This window comes from Lactuca saligna, chromosome 6, assembly GCF_052625555.1.
Source record: "Lactuca saligna cultivar CGN05327 chromosome 6, ASM5262555v1, whole genome shotgun sequence".
Taxonomy (NCBI): Eukaryota; Viridiplantae; Streptophyta; class Magnoliopsida; order Asterales; family Asteraceae; genus Lactuca; species Lactuca saligna.
In genome coordinates, this window is record NC_136422.1 from 141,421,916 (window position 1) to 141,435,587 (window position 13,672).

Below are 13,672 nucleotides of genomic sequence, written 5' to 3' on the forward strand. Positions count from 1 at the left end.
AACTCCTTTCTGCCCCACTATCGAAAAGTACGCATGCATAAGAGTTATTGAGGAGGAACGTACCAGTAACCACAGAGGGATCCTTGACTGCTTCTCCCTGCCCTAAAGTTAGGACTCTCCCTACACCCCCAGCATTAGGGGCTCGTGCCTTGGGGCAGTTCCTCCTGAAGTGTCCCGTTTCACCACACCCATAGCAGGCTTGGCTTGCTCCAGTGTTGGCGGTCGTAGCGACTTGTGTGGCGGGTTGGGTAGTCGCTCTACAGAATCGTGTAGTGTGCCCCTTTTTGTTACAGTTATTGCAGTGTAACTCGCGACAAGCACCGTTATGGTGGTAGTTACACTTGTTGCACTTGGGAAGAGTTCCTGTATACTGTTTCGGTGGCGCTGGAGCGGCAGCAGTAGTGGCGGCGCGAACAGCAACAATCGGTTGCTTTTTGGCGGGGTCCTGAATTGGTTGTTTCCTTTTATTTCCCCAGAACTTCCTCTTGTTGTTCCCTCCTTTTGTTCGGTCGGTGGTGGTTATCACGGTACCACGGCTAGCCCTGTGATCTATAAGTTGTTGTGCCAATTCCTTGGCACTCTCAAAGGTAGTGGGTTTCGAGGCCAAGACACTATCTTGAATCTGGGATGATAGGCCCCAGAGATATCGTTCCACCTTCTTCTCTTCTGGAGTGACCATTGTTGGACAGAGGAGTGCTAGGTCGTTGAAACGGGCGGTATAAGTTTCAAGATCAGTGCCTGTCATCCTGAGGTTCCAAAGTTCTTCTTCAAGTTTTTGTATTTCGCCCCTCGGGCAGTATTCCTTTAACATTAGAGCTTTCAAATCCTCCCAGCTGATCGCGTTAGCTACTGCAGGAGTAAGTGACTTAACTCGGCCATTCCACCAAGTAAGTGCTTTTCCAGTGAAAGTGAATGCCGCAAACTTGACCTTGCTCGCTTCAGGACAAGCGCAGATTTCAAAAACTGCCTCGGTCCTTTCGAACCATTGAACCAGTGTGATAACGCCCCCGCTTCCATTGAAAGGATCGGGTTTGCCATTCGTGAAGTCTTTGTAAGAGCACTCCCTCGTACGCCCCGTACTGTCCCCATGAATGGAATTTGTAGCTCCGGATCCAGAACCGCCGGAACCATGGGTTCCCATTTGCGACATTGCTGCCGCCACGGCTGCCGTTACTGCAGCCTGGAACATTGCAGGATCAAACTGCGGAGGTGCTGGTGGAGGCGGCACTGGGTTGCTGGAAGGCCTTGGTCTTTTCCTTGGTGGCATGGTTCTGTCATAAAAAAAAATGACTAGTCGGTAAGACTTCAATAGTGATAACGAGTCGAGTGTTACTGGTTTCATCCCTCTTGTATTTTATCATAACTTTATTATTCGTAATTGTTTGTGTGATCAGGTTATGATGTATAGTGCCCAACATTCAATAAATAAAATACATGCCAAATTTCATTGATAACTTTTAGTACATAACGCTTAGAGAGAAAAGTTTGACCTCATAAGGGTCTACATTACATCGTTACAAAAGGTAGTTTTTGGCATTACAAAACCCCTTTGAATAGTGTAATCACATAGTCGCAGGGTCAACCTACATACAAGGAGTAGCACCAACGCGTACTCATAAAATTCTACTACCTAGACGGGAGAATAGCAACGAGCTCTAATCACTGCGACCCTTCTTTGACGGAGGCTGCGATGATGTCGATGCGCCCTGTAGTTCCGCCAATTTGCGTTCGGCTGCAACCATTCTCTCTTCGAGTGCCATGTATCTTTCCCGATACTCTCTTGTTTCTGCTTGAGCCGCGAGAAGGTCTCGAATGAGTTGGTCTCGGTGGTGGGAGTCTCGTTCCAGGTTTCTGGTGCGATCCGTAGTAGACTGTACAATGGCACTTAACTCCCGGACCTGATCTGTCGTTGTCCTACCACGATCATCCATTCTTGCCATTCGTTGTATCGTGACGGGGAGAGCCCTATCAGCCGGTCCACCATGAGTGAGATCATAGTAACCTCGTTGGTAGCCATATGGTGACCGTTGGTATTGTTGTCGGCTCCATCTTTCGATCGTTGTTACCCAAGGGGGTTCAGGTCCGTTGTAACCAAAACGGTGCGCGGGTACCCTCGCGATGTAAGGAGGGTTGAATACTTCTGGTGGTTCCTCCGCTTCGTTCCCAACCATGACTACCTCATCACCTTCCTCTTCTTCCTCTTCTTCCTCTTCTTCTTCTTCTTCTTGTTCGTCTTCCTCCTCGGGCTCCTCCTCGGGATCCTCTTCGGGATCTTCCTCGGGTTCCTCTTCGGGATCCTCTTCGGGCTCGTCTTCGATCCATCCCGCGTTTCCCTGATTGGGAAAGTAGGGGTCCCCGGGTATGTGAAATCCTGCCATGTCGTCTGCACGAGAAACGGGGTTAAGAAGTACGTATCGGAAAATAATAATTTGGCGTTATAGAAACGTACAAATACTCCTATAGTATTTTTAAATGTTTATATTTGGTTCTTAGCGTGTTCTTTATGGAGTGTTATTAGGTTTTCAGATTTGTCGCTCATTACGACTATTCCTTAGTGTGCGTAAGTTACTTCTTGGACGGATATAGTTGACCAGGCTATATCCTTCCCAGAACTGATTACACATGCTAAGGCGTATTAATAATGTTCGACTCCTCCTCTTTCAATTTATGTTCTCCTAAGTTATGACACCATGCTAATATAGAATGCATGCAAGTATACTTTTAAACAAGAAATTATTTGTTTTCTAAAAGTACAACTCTTTAAATCACTCTAAGAATCAGAGACTTTTAGTCCCAAATGTGTTTATAGTTTGTATATCTTATGTGGTTGACATACTTAATTCACTATAAACCGCGCTCTGATACCAATCTGTCACACCCCCAAACCAAGGATGGCGGAAACGTCCGGGGGTGGAGGACTTCATGTATAGCATCATAACCACAATTTTTAATAGTAATTTAAGCAAACACAACCAACATATATATAATTGAAAAAGTTACATCACTTGTATGGATTTCATGTTTCAAAATCAATTACAATATGTTGTCAAAATGTGAAAAGTTTGACGCCTTAACGTCCCATCCTCTAAAGCACTTGATAACCTGATTAGTGTTTTCTTGTGAATACAAGTTGTTTGAAAAGTGTCAACACAAAGGTTGGTGAGTTCATAAGCTTTTATCAATAAACCTAGTAGAAGTATTTCACATGTAAATGTCGCGTTTGTTTCAGAAAAATCCGATATTTCCCTTGAAATCCGAGAAATGTAGCCTTATAACCAAAGACTAGAGTGTATGAGAAATCATCGTTTCTTAGTAAAAATGTTGTGATTAAAATGTTATGGAAAGTAAATTTCTTTTATCAACCTAAGACCTACTTTGGTTTTATGAAACCCCGTAAACTTCATGAATTGTTATCCCCCTAAGTGAGTCGCTATAATCATACTATGACTATGTGAACCTGCCACAACGTTTCTCAGGCGTCGCGAAAATGAAATGACATTTGTCACCCGTAGACCTGCAGGTCCCACTGTAGCTAGCAGCAAGGTGTGGGGTGTCAAACCCAATATAGATCTATATACAAGTATCACGTTCTCCTTCAAGGAGATTCTGATTATAACTACCAGGAATTATATCCCGCACTCGGACGTACGGGGAGAGAGAGAGAGAGTCTCACAACATAGGTTAACAAGTTTACGTGAAATGTGTGTGAATATAAATCTTTCTTGTATGGATGTACCCTTTTTGTACGAGTGCGTTGAGTGATGTATCATAAACTATACCTATTATAGTTTATCTAAAATGTATGTAATATGTATGAATTCTTTTATGGAAATGTATTAGTATTGTGAATTTATCAAACTATACTTTTTATAGTCTAAAAAATACGTGTTCCAAAATGAATGAATAATATTTGATATTTAATATGAATGTCTTAGTTTCAGTTCATAATGATAATCTAACAAGGAAACACATACAAATACTAAAACTTATGATTATACACTTTGCTCAACATAATACAAAGTGTTATGATATTTACATACTGTTGGCAAAATTTAGTAATTCTGCCCTGTTTTGGAAAAATCATAGAAAAATCATGCGAAGTCGAAAACTAGATCCGTAAATTCTGAGAGTTCACAAAATGTGTCTAGTTTTCTCATAATTTTTATAACAAATTAATATGACCTCTAACTTGGGGGAAAAAGTCCAAAATCACAGACTGGTCCGGATTGTTGTTTGAAATGATAGGCAGTTTTGTAAAAATCACCATAAATTGTAGAAAAATCGCATGGAGATGTGCAAGTAGCCATTTTAAAGCTAAAAACTTGAACTATTTGCACCTTGTATAGTTTTGAAAACAAAAATATTTAAGATGCCCAAAACAGTCCGTGAATGGAGTTGAACTTTTCTGATGAAGGCTGTTAGAAAAAATTTAGATATGTTCTTGGTGTTTTAACTTGTATTCCCCCCCCTGAAAACTTGAGAAGACATGAAAATGTAGGGGTATGAACTCACCTTGAGTGATTTCAGTAGATGATTGTTGAAGAATGGAAGTGTTTAATTCAAGAACACTTGGAGATGCCTTGAAGATTTTCGAGAATTAAGTGTGGAAGAACACTTTAAATCAGCCTTGGATCTCGAAAATTTGTGTAGAAGAGTTTGAGAGAAAAAGTGGTGTTTGATACTTAGTGGGATGAGAGAAATGAGAGAAAATGAGGTGTGTGGTTGTTTGTTCCAGCTCAAAAACGTGGGAGTGAGTGAAATTTGAGTGTAAGGGAACATTGAAGTGACATAGGTAAGGTGGGGAGGTATGGCTGGTCATAGAGTGGGTGTGGGGTGGTTGCTTGTGTCATAAGTTAAGGCAAAGTCAACACTCTACCTTAAATAAATCCCCCATTAAATCTTTATTATTTAATTAATGATTTTTATAAAAATATGTTTAAATTATGAATATTTAGGGTTTATTATGTTAAAATAAAATTTCTGGAGAAAATCCCGCTTTAAAATCACGAAAAACGGGCTTAAAATGTTAAAAATATCAAAAATGGGCTGAAAATGACAAAAATGCGAAGCCTGGCCGAGGTTCGGCCCTCTTATGCTGAACCGAGAGAGAGAGGGAGGCGGAACCGAGAGAAGAAGAAGAGAGAAGGGAAGGAGCCGAGAGGAGAGGAGAAGGAGGGAAGGAACCGAGAGGTGGGAGGGGACAGAGGAGCGCGCGAGGCAGAGAGTGAGGAGAGAGCAGAGAGTGAGAGGCGGAGCAGAGATGAGAGGCGGAGCAGAGAGTGAGCAGAGAGGCGGAGGCGGACCGAGAGTGCGGCGCGAACAGAGAGTGGGACGGACCGAGAGGGACCGAGAGGGACCGACCGCTCGGTTGTGAACAGTTCCTTCGGTTCCTGCTTCTTGCTCTCGGTTTCGGTTCCTCCTGGGCGAGTTCGGTCTCGGTTCTCTTAGCCGCCAGAGGCTCGGCCTCTGTTCTCTTAGCCACCAGAGGCTCGGCCTCTGTTCTCTTAGCCACCAGAGGCTCGGTCTCTGGTCCTAAGAAGCCTCTCATTCCGGTTTCGGTTCCTAAAGCCTATTTTTCTCGTTTTCGCCCCGTTTTAAGCCGTTTTTGACCCGGTTAAGGGCCGGAATGACCCGAATGATTCCAAAAAGTTACGGGAAACTTTTGAGAGAGATTTGGGAGAGATTTCTCACACTTGGAGAGATTTGGGAGAGATTTGACATTCTTGGAGAGATTTCTCATACAAAGAGATATTTGCGAGAGTTTTCACATACTTGGAGGGATTTGGGAGAGATTTGACATTCTTGGAGAGATTTCTCATACAGAGAGATATTTGAGAGAGATTTCACATACGTGGAGAGATTTGGGAGAGATTTAACATTCTTGGAGAGATTTCTCATATAGAGAGATATTTGAGAGAGTTTTCACATACTTGGAGGGATTTGGGAGAGATTTAACATTCTTGGAGAGATTTCTCATATAGAGAGATATTTGAGAGAGATTTCACCTACTTAGAGAGATTTGGGAGAGATTTGACATTCTTGGAGAGATTTCTCATACAGAGAGATATTTGAGAGAGATTTCACATACTTGGAGAGATTTAGGAGAGATTTGACATAGACAGAGATAGAGTGAAAACGATTGAGAGAGGATCCATGTGGGACAGTTGTGAGTGTCCGGCACCGCAATGCATGGTTCGTAAACCCTGTTAAGCCTTGTTTAAGGATCTTACACATTCCCGATGAGTATGCAACATGGTTTTCATCAGTTTAATTCACTGATTAGTACTAAGGCTTAGGAAAATTTTTAACACAAAACTTTTCTCTAGTGATGTTTTCCCATTAATATAGCAAGTTATACAATACGAACATAACACCAACCCTAATACACAAGGTTTAATAGAGTTGACCGGCTTGACTTGATGACTTGACTTGACTCAAGATTGACGATTGTCACAAATTCTTAATTAATTCTTGACCAATATTAATTAAACAATATGATTTCTCCTTTAATATATTATTCTCATAATATATTAATAAATCATATTTAAACCTTTCTCTTCTTAAATCATCCTACATATTGCTATAGTGAAGGCAACCTAAAAGGACCATGCTCATAATCGGGTCAAGTACATACCAAAACAGTTATGGACTTAGACACTAATCCAACACTATCTCCTGGATGTAGATTCGCGTGAGCCTTTCTATTTTGAAAGTTTCTTTGATTGGCAGGAAGTGGGCAGATTTGGTCAGTCGGTCGACAATTACCCATATGGTATCGTACCCACTCGGAGATCCGGGTAATTTAATGATAAAATCCATAGTAATCCTTTCCAACTTCCACTCAGGTATATCCGGCTACTGGAGTAGACCTGAGGGCTTCTGATATTCGACCTTCACCTTGGCGCAAGTCAGGTACTTGCCCATGAAGGTAGCGATCTCTGTTTTCATATTTGGCCACCAATATAACTTTTTGAGATCAAGGTACATCTTATCCGGTCTGGGGTGAACGGAGTATCTAATCTTGTGAGCCTCGTTCATGGCAATCTCTCTGTAACCACCTAAATTTGGGGTCCAGATCCGATTCATGAAATGATAGAATCCGTGTCACTTGATCTCTAAGTTTTTCTCCATTCCTCTCAGGGCTTCATCCGACTTGTTTTTTGGTTTTAAGGCTTCCAGCTGAGCCTCTTTGATTTATGCGGATAAATAGGAATGGATGGTCATGGTTAGCACCTTCACTTTGAGTTCTAAGTATTCCTTTCAGCTGAGGGAGTCTAAAACTCACTTCCAAGGCCAAAATGATGTCTGAAGTCACAAAGTTTCCAACTTTATGACTTTACATGGCTATAAAGTGCTTAATTTCCAAAACCCTAATTTCTTAACCCAATAAGACATCACAACTCTTGTATGGAAGAGATAGAATGGCGAAGATCACATTTTTATGGTTTATAATAGCTCCATAATGGATAAAGTTTCAAACTTTATCCATTAAATTGACCCCAATAAACAAGATCTAGTCTTTAAGTCTCAAAGGGACCCAAAAGTGCATCTTTTTCAACTTAATCCATTAAGTACAAGTTTCCAACTTTCAAATATGAATCCAAATGATGTTTAGATCGATAAAGTTTCCAACTTTATCTATAACAAAGTCACAAACTATCTAAACTTTCTGCACTTAAAGTGATCGAACGCTCATAACACCAAACACTAGATAGAGACCAGTAACATTAAATAAAACAACATCTTCAATGAAGTTTGCTCTATGTATTACAAGAGTTTAAAATACAAAAAATAGAAGTAACTTTTATCTAGATCGATAACGTTGTTTTTGTCTCATATATATATATATATATATATATATATATATATATATATATATATATATATATATATATATAACTATTTGATAATTATGCTACAAAAAAATGGCTACCAATATGTCGTGATCAATTTAAATGCTCATAAATGGCCATAAATATTATTTTAAGGATATTAAATTGAATATATTAACATTTCAAACATTATAATCGACCACCTTAAAAATAAAAGGAAATTAAGTTATCATGTGGTAATTACTTTTTTATTTTGTTCATATTTGGGTAACTTTGTTTTGTTTTTTTTGTACATATTTAGGTAACGAATTTGTTAAAAGTGTTCACATATGATAATTTTGACCGATTCTAACTTGCTACAGTCGGTCATGGTTATATGTGAACACTTCTAAAAAGTTTGTTATCTAGATGTGTAAAAAAACAAAATAACACATATGTGAATAAAACGAAAATATAATTACCTTGATAAGTATATTTCTTTTTAGACTATTACAAATATGTTGTTTTAGACTATTCTTGAGTGTGTGTTTTCCGTTCTTGCAACCATTAATTCCATTTCGTGTCATAGTAATTGTTTATAGTTTCTTATAATTTAAGTAACATCATATATATGCAACGAGTTAAGATTGGAATTTCTAAAAATAGCTGATGTAAATGTGGAGGAATATATACCTCACACGTAAAATAGATGCCGGGCATCACTAGTTTTCTATTAAGGGCACAAAATGCCCGAGTCAAAGGAATTCAAAACCTATATCCTAGGAAGGTGCTTATTTATAGTTTAATCACATGATTATGCTTCTACCCTTTTTCAAAGACATGGTGATTATGATGGTTTATGCGTATACTTAAGCTTATATTCTCTCATAATGGCTAATGCACTTGTGTCGTAAGGTTTATTAGTCAACGTTACTTAATTAAAGACGTTTATAAGCTTTTGGTATCACAAGGATCCGACCCCTTTCAAAAAAAGAAATATAAAGTAACTATTAAATGCAACAAATAATCTCATATAGGGTTAATTGCAAAAACCAAAAGATATTTTTACCATGTTACTAATCTTTTAATATATTCCAAAGGACTTCTAGTTCAATGGTATCCGATGTTGTCCTCCCTCTTTAAGGTCGGGGTTCAAATTCTGTATAGATTTGCTGTTAAGAGAAAAAAAAAAACTAATCTTTTAATATATCATTGTTTAGTGTAATAAGGGTAATGTTTACTTTTTTTATGTAATTTTTATACCATATTTTTAAATTTTATATAATATGGTAAAAAGATGATAATTATGTTACATCATATTGTTAAAAAAAATATTGCAAACTGACAAAATAGTAAAAATAGTTTATAGTTTTTATAAATAACTCTTCCTTAATATTAACAACTAGCTCAAAGCTAAAAAAACAAACAATTACAAAATAATGACATTTATTGGATTTTAGAGCCAATAAACCTAAGTTATCAAAACTATGTTGTTTGTAAGAACAAACCAAATAAACAGCTGATCTATAAAAAAAATCCACAAGCATACCTTTCTCGAACTTCTTGTTTCCAAAAACAAAATTATTCTTATAACTCCAAATGGACCAAATAGTCCACTAATTTGAAAGAATAATCACCTCCATTGCTACTTTTTTCTTCCAAGAAATCTTCATCCCATCTATCCAATTAAGAACATCATGTAATGTTAAAAAAAGGTGACGATTAAATGCGTATCGGCTAAGTTCATAGATGACGATCGAGAAGATAATACAGTTTATATATAATTCTTAAAAATATGATGGTTTAGGTTGAAGGATTACATGAAGTTTGGGTGTGTGAGATATCCAATTTGGTTCCAACCATTGTCAAGGAAGATACACATTATGATAAAGAGAAAGAATTTCATCATGAATATTTTGATGGTTTAGATGAGAAGATAGATATAGTGAAGACATGAGAGATTAGAATGAGTTTGAAGACGAGGTGGCCGATGTTTTTGGAAATGTCTCTAATAAAAACGGACATAAAGGATATAAATAGTCGGTGGGGGACAGACGCAGCTTTTCATAAACAAGAGTGGGTTTTCTCTGTCTTGGTTGGGTTGTTGGAAATGACAGCTTCTCCACAAACAGTTGTTGATGCCATATATGGTTGGGCTGCAGGAAGAGGCAATTTGTTTTGGAAAATGTTGATGTTGCGATGGATTTGTATTCATGGATTGATTCTCTGAACTTGATTAGTCTTAAACGTTCAAGTCTATATGTGATTTTGACGATCACATGTGGATGATTTGTAGTTTCTAAAATGCTTTGGTTTGTGATTGAAGAGTTGTCAAAGAGATTTCGATTTTGATCGAGTTATTTCTTTGTCATCTAGTTTGTTTGTTCATAGAAATAGCATACTTAAAGTCCATTGGGATTGAAGCGTAATTTTGCCGTTCAAAAAAGAAAAAAAACTTGCTTTTGGTTCCAATTTAGAAGTGTTTGTGATTGGATATTGATCTAAGTTGTCAATACAATACAAAGAAAAAACAACAAAACCGATGGTTGAGTGGAAGGTTGAGGATGCTGATTTTTTAAGTCACAAACATTTCCAGGCTTGGAGATTTTCATGATCCTATGAATGATAATGTGTGAATATGTGTGTAGACGACTTGAGATTGTTATGGAAATATGTAAGAGTATAAGAGTTAGAGGAAGTACTTACAAATAGTGAAGAAATAACGATTTATAATTAATGCAAGTTGATTTGGCATTGATATGTGTAATGGATAATGATTTGACCAATGGGAAGTGTGAAAGTGAAAGTGACGTAAAGATGGCAAGTGGGGATCCACTTGACCCAGTTGTATAATATAAAACCTATTTGTTCTTAGATATTTCTTTATGTAAAAATATGATTTATAATTAATAAATCTTCAATATGTGGATAAAATATGGTTTTAGGGGGTCTAAGATGTGAAAAATATGAGTTGGATGAAACTCACACATCAAAAACTCGTAAAAATGACGTAAAGTGTGATCGTGCCGAAAATGTGAAAGAAAATCCAAAGGCTGAAGGTTCGGATCCGACACAGCGAAAGCGATCCTCAAATATGCGAAAGCGAATGTGAGTTTTGGTCCGAAAGGGTTCGTAGCGAAAGTGAGTTTCAGGTTTGGAGGTTCAAAGTTCACAGCGAAGGTAGGGTTTGAACTTGAAGGTTTGCTGCGAAGGTAGGGTTTCAGGTATGAAGACTTTGGATTCGAAATTAGGGTTTCGAATTTTGAGAGGTTCGCAGTGAAAGTGTTGTTTTTCATATTATCTTCTTGTTTCGAGCGGTTTTCAATCGATTGAAGGGTCGTGATTGTATGGGTGTTTTTGAAAAAGTTGTTAGAGATTTTTAGAGAGATTTGGGAGATAGATAGATAGATAGAGAGAGAGAGAGAGAGAAATAGAAGGAGAGATTATGTTTATAGTTTGTGCTATGGCTTTTGCCCCGTAATGTTAGGATTGTAAACTTCGTTACGCCTTGTTATGAGTGTTATACATCCCTGAAGGATATGTAGTTGAGTTTTATCAAGTTTTTACGTTACTTTCCATATTTAGGGTTTAGATTGTTGAACTTACAAAACTCCTGAGTGATACTTTGTATTAAGATAGTAAGTTGTACATTAGAAAACATAGAGTAAGCCCTAACATACAAGCACTAGTTGAGCTGACCGGTTTAACTCATTGACTTTGTTTGACTTTGCTTGACCACAATTGACGATTGTCACATCATCTCCTCGCTAGAAGGAATTTCGTCCCGAAATTAGCGATTTGAGTAGGACTTTAAGGGTTAGGGAAAAGATGTGGGTACTTTTATTTCATTTGATCTTCATGTTCCCAGGTGTATTAATGTCCTCGTTTGGCATTCCAACGGACCTTTACAATGGGTATGTGGCTTTGCTTCATCCTTTAACTCTCGTTGATTTCAATTTCGTCAAGTGGGATGATGAGAGTCTCATTGGACAAACATTTCTTTAAGTTGGACACATTAAACGTAGGATGTATGTTATTGAGTTCTTGCAGTAATCTAAGCTATATGCTACCGAGCCAATCCTGGCAAGGATCTCAAACGACCCAATATACCATGGATTTAGTTTCCTACGTTTTCCAAAATTTATCATTTCTTTCCAGGGTGAGACTTTCAATAGTACTCGATCCCCAACCTAGAATTCCAAGGGCTTCCATCTTTTATCTTTATAACTCTTCTGTTAGTCTTTAGAAGCTTTCAGCCGTTCCCGAATTTAGACGATCTTATCTATTGTCTCCCTTATGATTTCAGGGCCAGTGAGAGTGCTGTTAGGAACTTGCCCCTTAGCTAGTTGCATATCACCCAATTTAGCCCAACATAGAGGTGATTTGCACTTACGACCATAGAGGGCTTCGAACGGAGCAACCTTGATGCTAGTGTGATAACTATTATTCGGATGAGAATTCGATAAGTGGTAAATGAGTATCCCAAGCTTTACCAAAGTCTATCACGCAAGTTCTTAACATATCTTCCAATGTTTGAATAGTTCTTTCACTCTGCCCGTCGGTTTATGGGTGGTGGGCATACTCATGTCCAGTCTAGTCCCCAGGGATTTTTGTAGTGACTGCCAGAATCGTGAGGTGAATCTACTATCTCTGTCAGAGATAATGGATATTGTCGCACCATGTAGTCATACTATCTCTTTAATGTAAGTTTTGGCCAGTTTCTCCATCTTGTCGGTTTCCTTTATTGGTAGGAAGTGCGCGGATTTGGTCAATCCGTCAACAATCACCTAGATGGTGTCAAGTCCACCCGTAGTTTTGGGTAACTTGGTTATGAAATTCATGGTTATCCACTCCCACTGCCACTCGGGTATCTCTGGTTGTTGTAACAAACCCGAGGGCTTCTAGTATTCTACCTTGACTTTAGCACAAGTCAGACACTTGCCCATATAGGTAGCAATTTCAGCTTTCATGTTTGGCCACTAATAAAGTTTCTTGAGGTCCAGATACATCTTGTCTGAACCGGGATGCAGAGTATCAAGTCTTGTGTGCTTCGTTCATGACAATGTCTCTGAATCCACCAAACTTTGGTGTCCAGATCCGATTCATGAGATAACGAACTTCATCACCCTTGACTTCTAGGTTTTTATCCATCCTTCTTAAAGCTTCACCTGTCAGATTCTCTAGTTTCAAGGCTTCCTGCTAAGCCTCTTTGATTTGTGTGGATAGGTGGGAGTGGATTGTCATGGTTGATGACTTTACTCAGCGACCCGAGTACTCCTTTCGGATGAGCACGTCTGCTACTACATTGGATTTTCCGAGATGATAATGAATATCAAATTTGTAACCATTTAGTAGTTCTACCCATTGTCTCTTTCTCATGTTAAGCTCTTTTTGGTTGAGGATGTGTTGAAGACTTTTATGATCGGTGAAAATAGTGCATTTGGTGTCGTAAAGGTAGTGTCTCCAAATCTTTAGGGCAAATACTACTGCACCTAACTCGAGGTCATGAGTAGTATAGTTGACCTCGTGTGTCTTAAGCTGTCTTGAGGCATATGCAATGATCTTTCCTTATTGCATAAGTACACAACCTAGCCCCTGATTGGATGCATCGCAATATACTACAAAATATTATGTCCCTTCTGGGAGGGACAAGATCGGTGCGCTACACAAGGCTTGCTTTAGCATTTGGAACATAGTTTCTTGTTTCTCTCCCCAGTTTAAGGCTACACTTTTATGAGTCAAATTGGTGAGTGGTTTGGCGATCTTGGATAAGTTTGGAATGAACCTTCGGTAGTAGCCAACAAGGCCTAAGAATTGATGGATTTCTGTAGGTGTCCTTGGTGCTGACCAGTTTTTGATCG